Source organism: Saccostrea cucullata, unplaced genomic scaffold (genome assembly GCF_032062105.1).
Source record: "Saccostrea cucullata isolate Sc308-1 unplaced genomic scaffold, CSIRO_AGI_Scuc_v1 ctg8158, whole genome shotgun sequence".
Lineage (NCBI taxonomy): Eukaryota > Metazoa > Mollusca > Bivalvia > Ostreida > Ostreidae > Saccostrea > Saccostrea cuccullata.
The window spans coordinates 11,578-28,420 of NW_026926716.1; the positions used below are offsets into that span (position 1 = coordinate 11,578).

The 16,843-nt window shown below is 33.8% G+C and overlaps 1 long non-coding RNA gene across 1 annotated transcript; it reads right to left on the reverse strand.

Annotated features, from left to right (window-relative positions):
- Positions 1-12,907: 12,907 nt before the first annotated feature.
- LOC134272499 (uncharacterized) lies at positions 12,908-14,351 on the reverse strand. The gene is made up of 3 exons (XR_009993211.1): positions 14,239-14,351; positions 13,296-13,406; positions 12,908-12,939 (listed from the first exon to the last, which is right to left on the reverse strand). It is a non-coding gene; the product is annotated as an uncharacterized LOC134272499 (long non-coding RNA).
- Between the last annotated feature and the right edge of the window lie 2,492 nt (positions 14,352-16,843).

The following is a 16,843-nucleotide window of genomic DNA, read 5'->3' on the forward strand; positions in this document are numbered from 1 at the left end:
TCTAAGTTGGTTTCATGATCTTGGTCCCAGCCCTTTTTCCGAGGTATCAGTTGAAAGATCTTGGCAATCTATACTTTTTTTGTTCTACATGTTTTAACAAAATATTTCCAGGTAAAAAGATATCGTAGAAAAGGTGTCAAAAATTTTGAAATTCGCGATAGGACTTTTTCGGCCCATAGCGAGCGCCGACGTGCGACACTTCCGGAGAAAGAGAGTGGTGTGTGACAAAAGAGCACACGTTGCTCTATCATCGCTGAAAATCTCATGTTTCTGTTTAAGGCATTTTCGAGAAAAACGATGGAGAATAAGACCCCCTGAAAATCACTTAATCGCGGGAAATCTCAAAACCGGAAGTGACGTCATCAAAACAAAAAATTATATATCAGGTTTGTTTGATGTTCTATCAGTCCTGAAAGTTTCATGAAAATCTATCCAGCCGTTTTCGAGAAATCGCGTGCACAAAATCTTTAAGAAAAAAAACAATAATAATAATAACTAGAGCAAAGCTCGTTGCAAAGCAACGAGTAGGCTCTTCCGTCCTGTTTGACCGGAAGTAGATTTATTTATAACAAAAATGCAAAATAACGCACAAAATAGCCCTGAATCCTCTAAAAGTATGTTAATTTATGCAAAGATGATATTTAGCTTATCCCCTACTGGTAGCCTAGCAGCCACGTGAGCAAGAAAATGTATTTTTTATGCCCCAGAGCAATATGTTACCCCAAAAATCTATGCAATGGCAAAAATACGCATTTATACTACTTCCGGTTCCTGGCCGGAAGTGACATCGACGAGCAGTAATTTTGACGACGCCAACAGACTAAGCTTGACCTTTTGACAACTTTGCTCTTTTGACGTATTACAAATTCTTTATAGATTTTGAGATATAAAAAAACGTTTTGGCTCTCTAGGCCCCTTATTTTAGGGGCCAGCCCTTTTTTTGAGATATCATTTAAAGATACTGAAATACTACACTTCTTTTCGCTCCAGCAAAATGCTCAACAAAATATTTCTAGGTAAAAGATATCTACGAAAAAGTGTTACAAATTTTGAAATTCGTGATACGTCGTATTCTTTGGGCCATAGCGAGCGCCGACGTGCGGCACTTCCGATTAAAATGAAAAACGTTATACATATCTACAGACTTTGGTCTATCATACCTAAAGTTTCATGTTTCTATTCTTCTAGCCATTATTGAGAAAGTCTGCCGGACAAACGCCAATCTTCAAAAAACAATGAAATCGGCAATATCTCCAAACCGGAAGTGACGTCATCAAATCGGAAAAAGTTGCATAAGGTTCAGTAATGTAACATAATCTGGCTAAAGTTTCATGGAAATCCATCGAGCCCTTTTTGAGACGTTGTGCACAAAATCGGTAAGAAAAAAAAGAATAATAAAAGTGGAAAAGAAACCTAAGGACAGATGTTTTGCGAAGACGGAAGACCTTAAACTACAAGCTCGTTGCAAAGCAACTAGTAGGTCTTCCTCACGTTTTCTATGGAAGCTGGTTTTCGATTTTTACAAGTATAAATGGGAAATAACGTCAAAAAATGGTTTGATTCCTCAAATCCATGTTAAATTATTGCAAAAAATAAGCCATTTTCTGTCTCGTTCCGGTTTGACCGGAAGTGACGACGACGGACGGAAAATTTATTAGTACGCCCCCAGATAGATATAATGGCATTATGCAGATAAAACTTGTCAAGAACGGCAAAAATACGTGTTTTCCTACCACTTCCGGTTTGACCGAAAGTGACGACGCCCGGACGTATTTTGACAACTTCAATAGATTAAGCTGGACATTTTGAACAATTTTGCTTGATGTATCACAATTTTCTCAACAAATTTTTTCCGTAGATATAAAGGAAAACGTTCGGCCCCTTCAGGCCCTGATTTAGGGACAGCCCTTTTTTGAGATATCATCTGAAATACTTCTCAAATTCTACACCTTTTTTGTTCTACATGCTTTAACAAAATATTTCTAGGTAAAAAATTATCGTTGAAAAAGTGCTTAAAATTTTGAAATCTTGATAGGACTATTTTGGGCCATAGCGAGCGTCGGCGCTTCGTACTTCCGGTAGTTGTGATATACTTAGTGCACTTCTTCAAAAGTTGCTCTATCATCACTAAAAATTTCAAGTTCTGTGTTAAGTGCTTTTTGAGAGAAAACTGCCGAAAGTCACCCTCTAAAAATCACTAAATCGCAGAAAACTCCGAACCGGGAAGTGACGTCATCAAAATAAAAAATATATATCTAGATTTTTTTATGTTCTATCAGACCTAAAGTTTCATAAAATTGATCGAGCCGTTTTAGAAATTGTGCCTACAAAATGGTAAGAAAAAAAAACAATAATAAATAGAGCAAGCTCGTTGCAAAGCAACAAGTAGGTCTTCCTCCCGTCTGGTTTTATTCTGATGACGTCAACAAAAAGAAAGCAATGAGCTAAGTTGTCTCCAGTGACTTTATAATTTCAATTTTGAGTTATAAAACCTTCAAAATAAGCTTTTTTGGCTACTTCTGATTATACTAAAAGTGATGTGAATTGACAAAAATTAAGCTTGAATGCCTCCAGTGCATATGTTACCCAAAACCTTGTCAAGAATGACAAAAATATGCACTTTCTGATGACTTTCGGTTTGACCGGAAGCGACGTCCCACACCAATACGCATTTTGACGAATTCAATAGATTAAGCTTGACATTTTAAGAACTTTGCTTCTTTGACGCATTAACAATTTTAAATTTTTTTTCAGATATTAAGGAAAAAATTTTGGTTTCTTCTTGCAAAGTCTCTTAAATTATAGGTAAGCCCTTTATAGTTGATATCCTTTGAAGATCGTGATATTCTTCACAACTTTTGTTCTTCTTAATGTCTTTACAAAAGTAATATTAACATGTAAAAAGATATTGCAGAAAAGGTGTGAACATTTTCTACAAATCTCCATGGATTTTTTACAAGCCATAGCGAGCGCCGACGTGCTGCACTTCCGGAGAAGAGTAGGTATGTGTCACACGACACTGAGCTCTATCATCACTGAAATTACTTTTTCTGTCTAAAAGCAATTTTGAGAAAAATGCTGGTCAATGTGACCCTATGAAAATCACTAAATCACAGAAATCTACACTAAATAATGCTCTGTGCCAAGTTTAACTTAACTTTGTCCAGTTGTTCTGAGAAGGAAAATGAAATTCTGAAGAATTTAACAGAAGGATGATAATGGGTGAATTTCAGATTTTACTACAGCTTTAGCTCATATGAGCTAAACTGTAAACAGATTTTGTCGTCCACTTTGCTAATGATGGACATCTCTTTGATCTTGTGTTTGAAATAACATGTCCTTTGTTTGGAATCATGCACATTGTTAATGCTTTAGTTGTTTATGCCAAGATAGCAATGTTCCTTCAATTATACTGTAAATATGCACATATTAGATCTTATATATTGCCACTCAATATATCTTTATCATCTTTACCATTAGAATTGGTATGTCTTCCCTTGGCAGTTTGCAAGACCTCAATATACTTAAACATGCATCTTATATTGTGAAGAAACATTGATTCCAAATTAAACATATTAGATTTTACAAAATCTATTTATCTTGAAATCTAAAGCAATTTCTTTAGATCATATTTTTGGATTTATGTTGGTTTCTCAAATCAAAATTTAAATATGAGTATATTTAAAATCATCTTCTTCAACTTAAATACTTGATTTCATTGTTTTAATTTCATTTCTGCCGTCGGATTTTTTGTCATCTCCCAACCAGGCTTCTTCCCTGGTAAATCACTATGATGCTTGGCAACTGCAATTTTAAAACATTTTTACAATCACAGTCACACCTATCAAAAGAAATTGATTTTTTTAAAAGTACAACTTATCAGATAAGATAGACCATTACTAGTTATAAGATATTGTTATACCTTTAAAAAATTGTTCCTATACAAATCTATACAGAAAAAAGTTCTCAAGATTTTTAATGTTTTGCTGAGCGGGCATAAAAAAATCGAGGGATGACTCCGGAGACAGGTTGAACTGCTTACGTCACAATAGTGGCGGAGTTACTTCATTTTCATTCTTTGGTTTTAAACAATGACAGATCTAATGTTACATTATGGAATATAGTACAAATACATGTATGTCAAAAAATATATAATAAAATGAAAGGTATATAACAAAACATTTATTTGACACAAGTTCTCGGGCGAATGCGTTTTGTTATTTCACCAAACCGGGCTTGCCTTCGGCCTAACGGCCTCGGGCATACAGTTTGGTTCTTTGGTCCAACAAAACACATGTTGCCCTTGACTAGTTAGAAACCAGACTGTCACGTTTCTGCATGTATTATTTGTAAACCACTGATAATCATTTATAAATTTAGGTTTACAGGCAGTTATTTGAGGATGTAATAAATAACATATTAGTTTTTCATGATTTCAAATAAGGGGTATGTACATAACTTGTTCATGTCAAAATTTATTAGGAATGGGAATGGTTAACAGTTGTTAACCGACTAATCAGAGTCAGAAAGATGGTATCTGGTTATGATTTTTTAGGTGTCAGGATAAGGCCATTCATAAAGGTGTTACAGCACATTAGGAACAATGCACTAATCAAGTGACAAAACAGCATCGCATAAGGAACAATGAGCTAGCGCAAAGTAACAATGCTGCTCTAGCTCATTTAAAACACCATGCTACTAAGTTTATGACAGCATGCTAATTGTTTAAGACACTTACATGCTAGCGTGAGTAAAAATGTACTATCACGCTTATGAGAATGGGCTAGTGTGCTTATGACAACACGGTGACAATGTACTTAGTGCGTTTGTAACAAAGTTTCAGCAGGCTGTTTACACTACGCCGTCCAAGCTTACACAAAGGCTGAATAAAATATACTTTTGTTTCCTTTCCCCTGACCAAAAAAATTAGGGTCGGTAGGTAGGGAAAAAGTTTCATTTTAGAAAAAAATTTATTTCAAAATTTAATGAATGCAGAACATATAGCATGTATAATTAATAACAAGAAAATGATATGTTAACAGTTTCAAAGCAAGTTTGTTAATCAAGATTTATAAGTAAAGGTAACCTGTAAACTTGTGATGTATTAATTCTGGAACAACTTTGGTCAACTTCAGTATTTTAGAAACAAGTCATCCAAAAAATGAAACTAATAAAAACTTTTAGGGTCGGAGGGTAAAATGTAGGGTAGGTCGGTGACAGGAGAAAATAGGTAGGTTCCGATTGGCCTAATAGATTGGTGGCAAAAGTTGTATTAGGCCATTGCAAGTTTTTTTGTTTAATTATTATCTTTCAAAAACTTATCGATCTATTCGCAAAAATAACAACAACACTGAAGCCAAAACATAAAACACAGGATTAAAATGATTTTCAATGATTTGATCTATTAAATGATATTTTAGAGAAGAAATGTCTACTTAAGCAAAAACAAGGGAATAAATGCTTACAATACACCAAATATAACTTACTGTACACAATTTATCTGGAGAAATTGACAAATTCAACAATTTTGCCTAAATTAATCAATTTCAGGGTACCTCCTGAGTCGCCTGTCCAACATGGGGTGTCAAAAACCAAGGCGCGCACACGGACGCTAAACATACAAAAAACTTGGAAGGCCTTAGCATGGCAGCATGTTGAGCATCAGCACAACTGCATGTTGTTCTAAGTTGCCTTAACAGTGTCTAATAACACTGTGTTAGCACATTGTTCCTAACACACACTTTAACAAATTGCCTTATCAGGACACCATTTAGTTTTCCATATATTCTAAAAAGACTGGAAATAAAATTCAATTTTCGATAAGCTTCTTTTCATTATAAGTGTTTGCCTAATCGTTTTTTAAATTATATAACCCAAATACATTATTGTCTGTTATGGTAGCCTAGTGGTAGGTAGAATCGCTATGGATAATCATGAAGCTGGGCTTGATTTTAATTCACTGCATCAAACCTAAGACAAAAACATGTACGCAGCCAGTGCCTCCCTAACCATGCACCCAACATTTGTAGTGAATTAGATCCTGAAAACTGCAGAGTACGTCAGGAATACTACTGATTTTCAAAGTAAAGGTCCATATTGAAGCTATTCACCAGAAGATTAAATGAGTCAATGAGTGAGATTCTCATGATAACATTATCAATCAAAGTATCAATAAGAAGGTGAGACTCACGGCTAAATGCTAGAGACAGGTTACTCCAAGAGACTGTATAAACCAAGATTCTGTGTCACAGTAGGTGTGGGTGTTGGCACGAAGTATTCCTTATCCAAAGGCAATAAGTGCTGAAATGTTATTTGCAGCTTACTATCCCAAGTGGTGGCATCATATATTATAGATGAATTAACAAACAAACCATTTCTGCAGCCTTATCACAAAAAAAGCAAACTTTACTATTACATTTTTTTTTTTACAAATTTCTTTTGCAATTTGAACTAGAAACATACATATGACATAAAATATTGATTTAATTAACTGAGCAATATTATATTGTGTGCAATTTTTTTGTCAATAAATTATACTAAATTTTTTTCTGCAGTAACTGGCACCTACAGTGCTTTGCTTCTTTGAGCTACATTCAAGCTTTAAAGTGGTATTGTAGGCCAAACTTACACTACGACGTTCATGTGACTTTATGTTGAGTGCCTGGTTTCAGACGGAGAGTTTAATTCTCAGTAAATTATTGAGAAGTAAACTAAATTAAATGCAAATCAAACTAATGCGAATCAAACTGTGTTCACATGACAGCTAATTATAGATGCAAAGTAACCAAATCGAATAAACATTTTACTTTGACAGTCATGCAGGCTTCAGTTAGGCTTTTTATGACATTATTTACAAATCATGTCATCTTAGGCATAAACAGATGTATTTGACATAATGTCACAGTGTCTGTTTTCACATTTTAGTGATTAACACTATATTTTGTTAGTTTTTCACTGAAAAATAGCACAAGTACTTAGCTTACCACCAACATGTAGCATTTGACTTAATTTTGCCATTTCCTCACATGCCTCAAAATTTAATTGGAATTAGCTTACCTTAGTCATGTTAGTGTTCACAAGGAGCTAATGCATAGTAATTTAATGCGCAGAAATTAATTCGAATTGAATTAAAAGCATTGAATTGAACTCAGTCCATGTGAACATGCATCGATGCACCAATGTTGATAGTGCGGTTTGACAAGCCTGATCTAAATTAAAAGTGAATAAGTATCTGCCCTCACCAGCTATTGTACCCTAACATCACACGGCTGTTAAACACATACTTGAAAAACATTTTGTTTGAACATGTGGAAAGCAAGTTATATGACACATATTTAAATAAAATTTAAAGCTGTGGGGATTTTAAAAGGCTAACTGAGAGCGTCTGAACTGTAAAACAGTTAATATATCGCTGTGTCTGTGTATTTCTAAAAATATCGACAGCTGATAAATGCTCTAAGCTGCCATAGCAGTAATATAATGTCAGGTAAACAAAAATCTTACCTTCGAATTCATTCCCATGGTCCACGCCAATCATAAATTAAAAATGTAACCGTCAGCTCTTTAATCATTCGATACAATTATCACTGGGGAATCCGAAACAGAGTCAAGAGTGTTCATCCTTGTTTATTACTGTGACAGTCGGAATTTCCTCGTAAACAATTCACACAAGAATATATAAATCGGATAATTTTGCTTAGAATAATGCTCCTCAAGGATCGATAATAGTACTTTGAGCTGCAGATAAAATGTCCGCCATGTTTACATACGGCTTGTATGGTGAGAAAATCCTCAACTTCACTTTGTAAACATGATCAACATGTGTCCGATTTGCCGATTTCGATGGGACACACTGAAACCCGGATGATGAATAACACGAAATTAAACGATGTTTTTATTTTAAATTAAATGATAATATTGAGTACTTAAAATGTCTTATTTTAAAGACCTTTGACTATGATGCATTATGTTATACAAGAATTCATTTGTTTGGAATATTACTGACAATTTTTAATCAGGTCAAATCAGGATTTTTGCGCGTTGTTTACACCTATACAAATGCAGAAAAAACCCATTTTGATTTCACCTTTTGTTGTGTACATACATCACATTTTAAATGACTTGCATAAAAAGAAAACAGAGAAACACCGAATCAACACTATATCTTACTGATGATCAATCAAAACCAGGGACCTATGTTAGTATATAGGTCCCTGCTAAAACTGTGCGTTAGTGGCAATAGAAGGCTTGGCTGGCTACAGTAGCTAGACAACTTGTCCATGTAAAGGTTTCCCACATATTTGTTTTATAGAAAAACAAATATAGTTTGGAGTTTGTTTATCTTTATACCAAATGACAGGGTTTTTCATCAATTCGAAATGATTTCTGATAAAATTTTTCATAGATAACTGTTACCATTAAAAAATTAATATTTTTAGCTCTCAGAAAAAAAAAACGTTTATGATCTATTTACCCCTTGTCTAACTAAATAGCCCCTTTTCCTTAATCTTATGATAAAGCTCTCATAATAACTCGAGATAACTTTTGTTGGGATCCTCTTGCCAAACTATTCTCGGTGCAAAAGCAGAGACATATCAAAGTACTGAAAGTACTGTTAAACGGAGGCTTCATGTATGAGAGAACACATAAGAAATATATATCATACATAGCTGTAAAGAATATTTTGAGAAATATTGTTTTTTTTTTTTAAGTCAACATTTTTTCAACGGATACTCCAATATTTATGAGGTTTTTGGGGATTTCTAATTTGTAATGATTAAAGTTCACTGTTATTTAGATGAGATACTTTCAATATTAAACCTTTCAACTAGTAAATAATTGACTAGGCCTGGTTGACATAAAACTTAGACGGGATAACTTTTTATCCCAGTCTCACTTAAGGAATATATAGTGGAAAAGTGAGACTGATATTAAGTGAGATATATCTTGACAGATTTGACAACCAATATTTCTGGAATTATTAAATGTTGTATTTTATCATATGACAGATTTAACCCAAAAATGTCTTTCTTTACTCTTATACCAGTGGAAATGGTTGTCTTTTTCAGTTTGTCTGTTTAAAACAATCATTAACAATGGGACCTGATTACAAATTACGTAGAGAAAAGTAATAAATATATAACTATGGTTTCTGCTTTTCAGTAACTCTGTTCAAACAATCAGTTCTCCAATGATGTATGTTAAAAAAAGTTGACATAAATACCAATGATTAGAAATACATGTAATATTGTATATAAAAAAATAATTAAAGTTTGAGAAGTGAAAGAGGTAAAACAAAAGTATCATTGCAAAGGAACAGATCAACGATATGGCAATAAGACAACTTATTTCAGAAATACTTAATTTTTAATTAATTAGGATAAATCATATAATGTGATAAATCATGTAAATCCTATGAACCAAGATTTGGGTTGTACCCAAAGGTCAAAGTTTAGCAATGCATTTTGATCTCAATATCAGAGTTGCCTGTTTGTTTCTCTATCTAATTGAGGGTACCCCCAAACACTCAAACCGCTTGTAGAAAGTGTAAATCTGTTTTCATGTGTTTCCTAAAATTATACATAATTACAAATAAAGAATTCAAAACTAGACTTTTAATATCTCTGAGATATAAAGATACTGACCATTTGTTTATTCACCGATCCTTTTGTCATTTAATAGTTGATGAAACCTATTGATGCAAGCGTCAAAAATCGGCCGCAAACCAACGGCCTTTTAAGAATAAAAGGAGTGAAAATGAGAGAGACAACAGAGTATCAAGCACAAAAAATTCCATTACGAAATGTCTGATCTATTATTAAAACATATATCTGCGAGAAAACATTTGCATGCGGCATTGCAGGATTTTCTTCAATACATAATACAGGAACATTTAACTCCACACTTAGTTTGATACAGCATACTATTTTCTTGCTGAAGTTTTTTACAATTAAATATAAAACTAAAGTTTAAACTTATATATCTAGAGATAGTTTTTACTTTAATAAAAGAAGCAAGTGATAAGTGGGGTTCCTCGATCACTTTCTGCGGGATGTTACCCCCCCCCCCAAAAAAAACTCCCTCTAATATCTGCCACTTCATTTCTTCGCTCTCGTTTTGGTGTGAGAATCGGTGGAAAAGGTCGGCATATTGGAAAACGCGCTTTATTATTGATCGTTGGAGAATCTCCTAATATTCTGTCTGATTAAAACTTAACAGTAAATCACATTTTTTTTACATAATCCGTAGGAAATGAATATTGATACACGTCATTTTAAAAATATTAGACAAATCCTGTTGATTTAGTAAAAATTCAAACTGTTTGTTTACTGGTATGTGACGCTATCTTTGTTTTAAAGATGCACACGCCTATCCGGTTGTGTTACTATAGTTGCTAAAAATAGAATTCTCAAGGTAATGAAAACAATTCCACCGATAGATGGTGCTTGAGAAATCTTTCCTGTTTATTCCATGGGCAAGACAATCCCAATAACCGGAGGTCATACAGCCTCCGTTTAATAAGAGAGGGACCGCTGAAATCTTTGCAGCACTCTAGATTTTTCATGACGTTTCAAAAATTCGAGTTCCGAATGGAAAATCATCTTCCGAATTCCGCAGGCCCTCACCGGAGGCATAGAAACTATAAACAGTATGGCGTTTCATCATAAGAATGGGTAGAAAACATCGCTAAAACTTCAATTTTATGCAAAATTTACTTGTGGCATTAATCCTAGGAGGATTAGATACTTTCGTTTGTATCATGTGTATGACGACAAAGAATTGTAGAACAAATTTAAATACAGTAAATAGATGAAATCCATCTAACCCTATGTCTCGAGTTGCATTTGTTCAGTCTGTCTTTTAAAAACTATAACAATAAAAATACATTATAGAATGTATTTTATAGTGTAGGATGAGACCAATTATGACGAGCTCATTTGTTTGTAATGTTGATTTTGCAGTTGTGTGAGTGTATTAATTACTTGGTTTTTAATACATACATAGGTGTTACAGCTGTGTTAGGTTTCAGGTTGGTGTATGACATATGTTGTTTGTTTTTAGACTTTCATTAAATAATTATTTTTCAAAAAGGCTGAAATTAATGTTTTTTAGTGTATTATATTGCTGTATAGAAAAATAAATCTATATCATTATATTTTTGATTTTTTTTAACTACATATCTACATTATTTTGGCATTAAAAAACAAAACAAAATACAGTTAAAAATACACCATCCTAAAACCCAGATAATGTTGAACATGAATCTAGTCCAGCAACTCATACATTGTATGTTTTACTGGTTTTTAAAACAATGTTTAAGTACTAGACTAGTGCAAATTTTTTAAATAAAATTTAAAAAAAATAAAATAAATACCCCATGATGCTTTCACATGTTTCAGCTTTCCTCCCCACCACAAGTGCTTGAGGACAGGACCCCCCCCCCCCCACCCCCAAATAACCCTCAGGCCTATTAAATTTTTCACATAAATTTAATATATATGGATGACACATTTGTGATATAATTATCCTATCAATTAGAAAATTTGCTTAAACCAACATTTTATAACAAAATTTCTAACCACTCTCTATAGTTGATTTTTATATAAAGAATGTAGGGTAATTTATAGAACATTTGTTTTAGGTAATTTTTCAATTTGTTAACGTTGGTATAGATCTTATCACAAATATGTCAATGGAAGATTATTTAAAAAAAAAAGCGAAAAAGCCCGGGGGTCTATATCAAAAAGGGGGGGGGGGGTTCCTGTCGTCAAACCTGTGGCCCCGGTGGTTCCTAGAAATTTTAAATTTTTTTTAAATTTTTCCCATGTAAAACTTGGATTCTAAATCATGGCCCCATTCTACCCCGGGGGTCATAAATTGAACAATTTAGAATCTACACTACTCCAATGCTTTAACCAAGTTTTTCTGGCTGTGGTTCTTAAAAAAAAGAATTTTTCCTTTTATATTACATTCTTTTAAACTTGGCTTCCTTATTGTGACCCTGCACTACCTTCAGGGGTCATGATTAAATAATATAGAATTTGCATACCTTAGGAATCTTTCCCCATAGGTTTCAGGTTTTCTGGGTTAGGGTTTTCAATAAAAGAAGATTTTTAAATTTTTTTTTCCAAATTTTATGTTAAACTTTGATTCCTTAGTGTGGCCCGATTTTAACAAATTAGAATCTACACTATCCCAGGATGCTTCCACAGTTTTTACTTTCGGGGCCCCGTGGTTCTATTTTTTTTAAGCCCCCCATTTTTGTCTCTGAACATCTCCCTTTGAGGGCTTTGGCCCCTTTATTTTAAAATTAAATCCCCTTCAACCAGGGATGCTTTGTACCAGTTTGTTTAAATTAACCCAAAGGTACTTGAGAATTTTTGTAGGACATAAAAGAAAAATGTCATTAGAAAAGCTCACTTGGTAAAAAATATGTTCAAAAAATACAAAAATATGCTTGGCTAATTTTAAGTTAGATTTATTGTCATACATTTAGGCCCAGTACAGACATTAGATATTTTAGTTTATACATGTATGCATCACATAGAAAAATTAAAATTTCATCACACTTTTTACAGTCCAAGGAGTGGGAAAATTTTGGAAAGAATACTCATTAATAATTTTGGAGGTCTTAATTCTTTTTTTTTACAAATACCATGGGAGAAAATGGCTCAGAAAAAACAAAAAAGTTTCAGATATTATTTCTTATTCATTTGCAGATTGTTGAAAAACCATACAACATGTCAATGTTTGTTTCAGTGCCGTTTTGAGCGCAGCTATATTTTATGAGCAACACAATTTTAAGCTTTACAGCTTACGAATAACTATTTGTTGTCTTATTCATCCTTAGATCCACTTAAAAAACCCTTAAAGCAGGTCAAGGTCTTTTGGGGGAAAAAATTGAATCTTGTAGAATCAATCAAGAGAGGTACTGTTACTCTGAAAATAGAAAAAGACAAAATCAATGAAGAAAAGAATTTAATAGCCCCATGAAATATACCTGTAAAACCTGGGGGTAATAACTGTACCTTTTTGGTTTTATTTAAAAAAAAAAAAATACAAAAGCAGTAAAAAAAAAAATCAACAATCCCCATGAAACAAGGACACCGCAAGGCGGAGCATCCCCTCACAAAGAACATATAAGATTATCACTCTATAAATCAAGGTAATACATGTATTCGGTATTTATCCTAATGCAAATTTTGATGTAAATAACACATTTACAGTCATGTGAAGCAAAATGATACATTTTAAACAAATTATTGTGATATAAATGAGTAAAAATTGCCACTTACTTAATAGATTTATGGTGGTCAGGATAAATTCACCCATAAAAATTTATGCATTCTTCATTTCCTCTGCTTGCAATCTGTGTCTGTTGTTGAGAAGAGTGATGTCTGACATACCTGGAGATTACATGAACAAGTGTTCATCTTTACATGATGTAAAAATTTAACATCCTTATTATACATTCTTGGATATACAAAAAAGTAAATAATACATCTCAATACTATGATCAAGTCTTTAAAATGTTGAGAAACTCTCAGGCCCCTTTTGTGGGAAGGAATTTCAGTTTTTGGGACAAATCTCTGTTGAGCAAATAAAAAAGGAAAAGAAAAACATATGAGATTTAAATAATATTTATTTAAGGGAAACATTAAAGCAAAGGTAGTTTCTAATGTTCGAATATCACATACCAGTATTATATTGATGGGGGAAGGGGGGGGGGGGCACAACATATACAGTGTACCCATTTACTGTTGAAAATATACACTAAAAGCCCCCAACCGGCCCCTCCTACACAAAATACTAGTAGTATTTTTCTACAGATTGTTCTGACAATTTCCTTCCCTTTTTATTTGCTTGTCTTCAAGTTTTTTTCCCCAGATAACTTGTCCTACATTTACACCCCCCCCCTTTTTTTAAAACGAAACGTGCCTGTATACTTGCTGATTTTTCCTCCTTGCTCACTGGTTCCTAAGGGCCTGAGTCTACAATGTTTATGAAGATAAAAGGAGCAACTTTTCAACAAGAGAACATTTTTATTCAGAATTAATAATGTTGTACCGACAACGACAAGATGTAAACATCATGCTGCATGGTCTCATGTTATACGTGTTATCTTTTTAATTTCTCTTTATAGCTGCAAAAATACATCATACATATCCACCTTATGTAAATTATTATTGATGTGCAGGCTATAAATAATAAAATATACAATATATTAGCAATATTTACCCCAAAGTCTTCGATGAAAACACTGCAGTTAATACGACCGGAAGTCTTTCTATGCCTCCCGGTGAGGGCGCTGCGAAAACATGAAGATAATTTGGCGCGAAAATGAGTTAGCGGTCCCTCTTATATGTCTCTGGCAAAAGTAATTACGCGTTTTGACCGGAAGTGACGTCATTTGACGACTTTTGACAATTCCGGCATTATTTCCGGCTGACATCACAGTCAGCAAGTCAGAAAAAAATTGAAAAACTCAAATTCAATCGTTTTATTTGATTCATTTTGATTCAAAGGAAAAACTTTGAATTTTCGACTACTTCCTGTTTTTACCGGAAGTACTTCTGATGGATGCTTTTTGTTGAGGATTGTGAATAAAAATATATGTTCTATTTGCCTTTAATCAATCCCGTTAAATTTTTCAAAAAATCTTAAAATTAAACACCCCCTCCTGTGTCGACCGGAAGTGACGGATGCGAAATTAAAAGACGTCATGCATAACTCAATAAGATGTTTTATAATCCCTGAAAATATCATGATTCAATCTTGAGTGGTTTACAAGAAGATGCTTGGACAAAATGACAACTTAAAAAAAGAAAATCGGACAAAAAATGCGACCGGAAGTGATTTTCAAAAAAATGAAAAAAAGGTCTGGAGATATTACAACAATGCATCATTCCTGAAAAAATCTTTGAAATCGGTTCAGTAGTTTCGGAGAAATCACGTGTACTATGAAAAGGGAAAAATAATAATAATAGGAAACATAAGAAATACAGTAAGGTCTTCCGAAGGAAGTCGGAAGACCTTAATAATAAAAATAGTGGAAAAGAAACCTAAGAATAACAAGAAGGTCTTCCGCTGAAGACGAAAGACCTTAACTAGACGAGCTTGTTGCAAAGCAACAAATAAGTCTTCCGTCTAATTCTGAAGACGATGATATCGAGATTGATAGACATTTACGGTTATGTGTGCAAAAAACGAGCCATTTACAAATACTTCCGGCCTGACCGGAAGTGACGGTATTTTAACGACTTTAAATGATCTCTGCCTCTGCTATTTATTATTTTGAACAACTTTCCTTCTATGATGCATAAGAAATTGTCAACACTTTTTGAGATATTAGAGAAAACGTTTTGGCCCCTCTGGATCCTTTGTTTTAGGGGCCAGCCCTTTTTCTTGGATATCATTTGAAAGATCATGCAATTCTACACTTCTTTTGTTCTATATGTCTTAACAAAATATTTCTAGGTAAAAAGATATCTTCGAAAAAGTGTTAAAAACTTTGAAATTCGTGATACGTCTATTTTCGGGCCATAGCGAGCGCCGACGTGCGGCACTTCCGATAAAAATGAAATACGTTATACATATCTACAGACTTTGGTCTATTATATCTGAAAGTTTCATGTTTCTTTCTTGAGCCATTATTGAGAAAGTCTGCGGACAACCAGACCCTTCAAAAATCATAAAATCGACAATATCTCCAAACCGGAAGTGACGTCATCAAATCGGAAAAAAATGCATAAGGTTCAAGTAATGTAACATAAGTCCTGAAAGTTTCATGGAAATCCATCGAGACGTTTTTGAGAAATCGCGTGCACAAAATCGGTAAGAAAAAAAGAATAATAACTAGAGCAAAGCTCGTTGCAAAGCAACGAGTAGGTCTTCCGTCCTGTTTGACCAGAAGTAGATTTTATTTTTAACAAAAGTGAGAAATAACGCCCAGAAATAGCTTGAATCCTCTAAAGCTATGTTAATTAATGCAAAAATGAGCCATTTCTTGCTACTTCCGGTTTGACCGGAAGTAACGACGACGGACGGAAAATAATTTTTTATTGTCCCAGAGACATCTGTTACCTAAAAACGTGTTGAGAACGGCTAAAATTCGCGTTTTCCGACTACTTCCGGTTTGGCCGGAAGTGACATTGCCGGACGAATTTTGACGACGCCAATACATTTAGCTTGACATTTTGAACAACTTTGCTTCTTTGATGTATTAAAAATTCTTTATAGATTTTGAGATATAAAGAAAAAACTTTTGGCCCCTTCAGGCCCCTAAATTTAGGGGCGTGCCCTTTTGTCGAGATACCATTTGAAAGGTCTTGGAATTCTACACTTCTTTTGTTCAGTATGTCTTAACAAAATATTTTCAGGTAAAAAAATATCGTAGAAAAGGTGTAAAAAATTTGAAATTCAAGATACGACTATTTTCGGGCCATAGCGAGCGCCGACGTGCGACATTTCCAATAAATTTGATATACCTTATGCACCTTTCCAAACTTAGCTCTACCTAACCTCAAAGTTTGAAGTTTCTATCTAGAGCCGTTTTTCGGGAAAATTGTGGACAAAATGACCCTTAAAAATCAGAAAATCGACGATATCTCTAGACCGGAAGTGACGTCATCAAAACGGAAAAAAACGCATAAGGTTCAAGTAATGTTCCATAAGTCCTGAAAGTTTCATAAGATTTTGTTTGGCCGTTTTCGAGAAATCGCGTGCACAAAATCGGTAAGAAAAAAAAAAAATAACTAGATACGATCTCGTTGCGAGCAACGAGTGGGTCTTCCGTCCAATTTTTGATGAAATGAGATAAGATTTTGACTGGGATTTTCATTCA